Here is a 6,373-nt window from a genome sequence, read left to right on the forward strand (position 1 = left end):
TGCTTCCCCCTCGCTGTGTGAAGGAACGATATAGAAGGTTTGTTTCCTTTCCTGCTGCTGTTAGGCTCCACAATGTGTTGTATTACTATTACTAATATTATCACTATGTTGTACTGTGAAACAACCCTGTGCAATATACAACAATCACTATCTGTTTGCAATTCACAGGATATACCACTCTGCTGTTAAGATGACGATGGTTGTCAGGTTTAACTTGATGTGGAAGATTTTTTCTTGGCTGATGAGTCTGGGAAGGAGCGATGCCCCAAGAAACCTGAGTTTAAGCCTAGCTTTAGGCACTGACAAGAGCAGCTGGTCAGCTGACCTGAGAGAGCGGCTGGGAGTGCAGGGATGCAGCAGCTCAATAAGGTAAGGTGGGGCAAGGCCATTCAAGGCTTTAAAAGCAAATAAAATAATTTTAAATCCTAAAATGGACGGGCAGCCAGTGGAGTGAAGCTAAAAATAGGTGAAATGTGCTCATACTTGCTTGTGCCACTGTCAAACCAGAGACACTCGCTTCAGCACCGGGACAGCTCCCCTGAACTTTCGAAATGATGCTAACACAGGGAGAGGTCACTTCAGCACTGGACAGCTCCTCTGAACCCTCGACATGAGGCTAACACAAGGAGAGGTCACTTCAGCACTGGACAGCTCCTCTGAACCCTCAAAATGAGGCTAACACAAGGAGAGGTCACTTCAGCACTGGACAGTCCCTTGAACCTCGAAATGAGCCTAACACAAGGAGAGGTCACTTCAGCACCGGACAGCTCCTCTGAACCCTTGAAATCAGGCTAACAAGAGGAGAGGTCACTTCAGCACTGGACAGCTCCTCTGAACGCCCGACATGAGGCTAACACAAGGAGAGGTCACTTCAGCACTGGACAGCTCCACAGGAACAACTTCATCTGTCTCATCTTGAGCCTTTCGTCATGCTTTAGGACTTTAGGACTCCTCTCACAGTACTCCTTCAACCTATTGACAGAAGAGAGACAAGATCTGCGTTAACAACCTGGAGTGGACGGGTTTCTATCAATAACTTTTTTCTGCACAAGATGAGACCCAGTTTATAGAACTTCCAAGACAAAGGAAGTGGAAACAAACACAAACCTTGTCACCAGATGAAAATGTTCAACTTGTGTCGTGCTTGTCAAATGGACCTTTCAGCTCATGAGTACGGCGTAGTCTAAACCTGAAACTGCTCACATAGATCTTCAAGTCATTTTCTGTGTTTTCACACAGACACTTTTTACTTAAACATTTCAGAGGACCTCAGACTGTAAAGGCAAACACCAACTCACATAGTCTAAACCAGAGATTTCTGTACCACCTCCCTTATGGCCAACATATACTAGGCCTACAAATGAACTCCCTCATCCTAGTCTTTGTCAAACTCCAGACTATAAGTGAGTAACACGGTTTTAATTGTCTGGTGAAAGCATTCAAATGCACCTGCAGAATCTGATCTGATCCTTTATTCATTCATCCATTCTTCATTTGATTTATTTCAACAGTACAAGTGAGTAAAACAGTCTACATCACAAATGACCTGCATATAATAGTATCTAATAATTCAATACTTTCAACAGAAGACTTTACAGGTTAAATATTCAGATTCATCATTGATTCTCAAAAAGTAGTAGGAAGAAGCACGTACTGTAGATGGTGTTGTCAATCTGTCAATGATTTCCCAGAGTCTTCCAACTAAATATTCTTGTAGAAAACTGAGTTAGAAACTCTTGAATATATGAACGTTTTCTTTCCAGTGTTCAGTCGGCTGCTTCTCATGTTAATATCCTAACTTTAATACCACCTTAATATATTAATACCACCTTAAAACTTTACTTTTAAATTTAGAACCTTGAGCCTTTGAAGACATGCAGGGCTCAGATAGTCTGATGTTAGGAGAGTGGAAATGATCATCTTGTTCAAAGTGAACTGACTTTATTTGTGGAGATGAAGGGATTCCCAGAGTAAATGAGGAGACAGCGCCGTCTGGTGGCCTCTAGAGGAACTGCAGCTCATCAACATCTATCAGAGTCCATTCAGAGAATCAGTGGGAAGCTTCCAGGAAATAGACGGATCCAGTAAGGAGCTTCTACCAGTAAATACATAGATCCAGTGGGTAGTTCAGGGACCTCCAAACGTTTCTAGGAAATACACACATCCTGACTGTGGTGAGTTCACTGTCTGTGATAAAGGTGTGATATTGCAGCGTTAGCTTGAATGAGGTGAATTACTGGATTTCTAATTCATTTTCGTCAATGTCTTTGGAGGAAAAGTTGGAAGTTAAAAGACTAGGATCACATCGGCCAAACGATGCTCAAAGAACTCAAAGTGACACACGACAGAATCTTGTGTTTCTTGGTTTGAAAGAAAGGACTGGCTAACCCCAAGTGTAGCAAGAATTCACTTTAATGTTTTCTGTGCCTGCTCCTTGGAGGAGATACAGCATGAACCCAACAAGGGATTTGTCTGAAAAAAACTAGAAAACATAAGTGCAGTATAAGTCACATCAGAAACATACAGGCAGTTAGCATTCAGGTGGTGAACTTGTCAGTAACACTAGCTTCCCTACAGAAGGGCTGGTTCAGATCCCGGTTATAGCCATGAATCTTGTTGTGATAGATTCAGTAAGAGCAGAGCTTTCAGCCACTGTGCTCCCAAGCTCTGGAACTCTTCACCCTCCGACATCTGTAATATTGACTCTCTCCCTGTTTTCCAAACACATGTTAAGAATCCCTTTCTGCCTCCATCACCCTTAACTCCAACACCGCCCTGCTTCTCCCTTCTGCATCTCCAAGTTGTATTTAAATCATGCTGTTTTTGAAATGCTGAACTTTGTCTTTTTTGTCAATGCTTGAATGTTGCTATTGTATGTTCCTTGTATTTGGATGTTTGAATGCTGTTGCCTTTGTGTCCATTGATGTTTCTATCTATTGTTCTATTCGTCTGTTCCTTTCTGTAAAGTGTCCTTGGGTGACTTGAAAGACGCTTCTTAAATAAGATTCTTATTCTTATGAATTAGGAACAGCAGTTACCATTTCAACTTGTGGGAGATAGAGGCCTTTACCCTGAACACTAACGTTATAATTAGTAACCATCATTAATGTCGGGTATATTTCTCCTAATAAAAAATACTTCTCATCAGAATATATTGAAGTACAACCACACATGGTAAACTGAAGTACTTTGATTGTATTTGAACTCTAAAACGTCTCATGAATCAAAGGTATCTCAGGGAGGCTCATATAAAATGGCTCTTAAATTTGTGGAAAATTAGGGAATCTTAGACAAAAATAATGGAGCTAGGAATCTGAAAGTGGGTCCATTTGTTCCTGGGACATGTGAGACTTGTGCATCACTAACAACCGTGGGAGAGACTTTTTGAGGGGGTGAAAAAGACGAGCTGGCTATAAAAATGTTTCTGACCCATGAATTCCACTGGAAATTCACACTAAATGATATTTATTCATGAGCATCACACTGAATGAAAGTTAAAGTTAAAGGAATAAATATGTGTAGCTAGACTAAAGTAAGAACGAGCTTTAGTTGTGTTTTATTCACCTGTTGTCACATTAACAAACCTGTGACAGGATGAGAGCTGTTACCATAAAAATGTGTCTGAAACTTATTAGATCGTTGATTTAATACACAAACACTAACCTGAACACGTACCTGCAGAAAAAACGAAATGAGCTGTGATCAGGGTTTAAAGACATGAAAGACATGTGTGCACATGGAGCAGAGACAGTAAGTGTCTCCTAATGTCTCCTGTCCTCCAGCCTCAGAACATCCTGCTGACCAGCAGCTCTCCTCTGGGGAGACATTAAGATCGTGGACTTCGGTCTCTCCAGGATGGTCAGCAGCCACAGGAGCTCAGAGGAGATCATGGGAAACCCCGGAGTACGTTGGTGAGTTCCTGCTTTTAGGACTTTTAAAGGGAGTTTTTAGGAATCCTCTGATATTTGATGATAACTTGATGAAAACGTTTCTGTTTTTATCTTTTAGCTCCTGAGATTCTGATTATGAGCCAATCACCACAGCAACAGATATGTGGTACGTACATGAACCTGTTTGTGTCTGGAAACGTGTGGTAGATAAAACACGCAACATGAGAAAACTGCACACAAACACAGCTGGTTTACAAACGGAGACGCAACAAAAATACTAAAGGTTCATTTCTGTTTGAGTTGTAGCCTTTTCATTGTTGCAGGTTAGAGCTTTTTTTATCTTTTCAACCAGTTCATCCAGTTTTTATCAGTTTAAAAACAAACGTCAGCCTCATCCCTCAGGAATAAGTCCATTGTTCTCCTTCAGTTCCTCTTGTAAATATAAACTCAGCTTAGTGACTTAGAGTCGACGTGTTTCTCTTTTCTCTCCGTCAGTGCATAAAGAAAGAAGTTGTTAGTTCAGACTAAATCTTTCCTGTGTGCATCATGTCTCCGTCTCAGTGAGAAGTGATGGGACTTTATTGATTATCAGCAGAGACATGATTCCTGCTCTGCTCTGTGTTGTCAGGAGTGTGGGTGTCCTGGGTACTTTGATGCTGACGGGAATCTCTCCGTTCCTGGGTGAAGACAAACAGGAGACGTTCCTCAACATCTCTCAGCTCAACGTGAGCTACACGAGGAGGAGCTGCAGCAGCTGGACCAGGAGGCGCTGTCCTTCATCCAGATGCTGCTGCGCAAGGATCCACAGTCAGTCCTCCTGTCCCCCGTCCTCCCCCGTCCTCCCCCATCCTCCTCTCTCCTCCCACGTCCTCCTCTATCCTCCCCTGTCCTCCTTCATCCTCCCCATCCTCCCCCGTCCTCCCCATCCTCCTCTCTCCTCCCCCGTCCCCCTTTGTCCTCCTCTATCCTCCCCCGTCCTCCACTGTCCTCCTCCATCCCCTCCTCTCTCCCCCGTCATCCCCCGTCCTCCTCCATCCTCCCCCGTCCTCCCCCGTCCTCCTCCATCCTCCTCCGTCCTCTTCCGTCCTCCTCTATACTCCCCCGTCTCCCCGTCCTCCTTCATCCTCCCCCATCCTCCTCTTATCCTCCCCCGTCCTCCCCCGTCCTCCCCCATCCTCCTTCATCCTCCCCCGTCCTCCCCCATCCTCCTCTCTCCTCCCCCGTCCTCCCCCATCCTCCTCTATCCTCCCCCGTCCTCCACTGTCCTCCTCCATCCTCTCCTTCCTCCCCCGTCATCCCCCGTCCTCCTCCATCCTCCCCCGTCCTCCCCGTCCTCCTCCATCCTCCTCCGTCCTCTTCCGTCCTCCTCTATACTCCCCCGTCCTCCCCGTCCTCCTTCATCCTCCCCCATCCTCCTCTATCCTCCCCGCCCTCCCCCGTCCTCCCCATCCTCCTTCATCCTCTCCCGTCCTCCTCTCTCCTCCCCCGTCCTCCCCCATCCTCCTCCATCCTCCCCCGTCCTCCCGTCCTCCTCTATCCTCCCCCGTCCTCCCCCGTCCTCCCCGTCCTCCCCGTCCTCCTCTATCCTCCCCCGTCCTCCCCGTCCTCCTCTATCCTCCCCCGTCCTCCCCCGTTCTCCTCTCTCCTCCCCTGTCCTCCCCCGTCCTCCTCTATCCTACCCCGTCCTCCTCTATCCTCCCCCGTCCTCCCCCATCCTCCCCCGTCCTCCTCCATCCACATCAACACTTATTCACAGTCTGAACTATAACTAGAAAAACATAGAGGAGGCAAAAGTATCTGTACTGAAGTATAGAAGTAATAAAAGTAAGGAAAAAACTCAAGTAAAAGTAATAAAAAAACAGGCTCTCAAATGTACTTAAGTAATTTTTTTTTGCATTAATGAAACGTTGCAAAATGAAAAACGTTCTGACAGAATAATCTAGACTCTCCTTTGGCTTCCTCTCTTCTTCTTCTTCTTCTTCTTCTTCTTCTTCTTCTTCTCCTTCTTCTTCTTCTTCTGTACTTTACTCTCGTGCAGATACCTGAAACATCTACCCAAGTACAGTAACAAAGTATTTGTACTTACATGAGGCATCACTTCAGTATGTTGTGTGTTCAGGGACCGGGCCACAGCGGAGCAGTGCCTCAAACACCCCTGGCTCCAGCCCTCAGAGCCTCAGGACTCCCAGACGGTGGAGGAGATCGTCCCAGCGGAGGACCAGGAGGCCTCCAGCAGCCCCAACCCCCAGCAGCTCCAGCACGGCCGAGGAGGAGGAGGGAGGAGGAGGAGGAGGAGGAGGAGGAGGAGGAGGAGGAGCTGATAGTGGTGGCGGCCTACACCCTGGGCCAGTGCCGCCAGTCGTCCAGCTCCACCTCGGAGAAGGAGGCCCCTGGCCACCGAGCAGAAGGCCGTCTCCAAACGCTTCAAGTTCGAGGAGCCCTTCAGCGCCCTGCAGGAGGTCCCTGGAGAGTTCATCTACTGA

General features: G+C 46.4%; 1 pseudogene; it reads left to right on the forward strand.

The window, feature by feature from the left end:
• The first annotated feature begins 284 nt into the window (after positions 1–284).
• On the forward strand, positions 285–6,373 carry LOC124995544 (annotated as a pseudogene).

Source organism: Mugil cephalus, chromosome 18, assembly GCF_022458985.1.
Source record: "Mugil cephalus isolate CIBA_MC_2020 chromosome 18, CIBA_Mcephalus_1.1, whole genome shotgun sequence".
In the NCBI taxonomy this organism is placed as follows: Eukaryota; Metazoa; Chordata; class Actinopteri; order Mugiliformes; family Mugilidae; genus Mugil; species Mugil cephalus.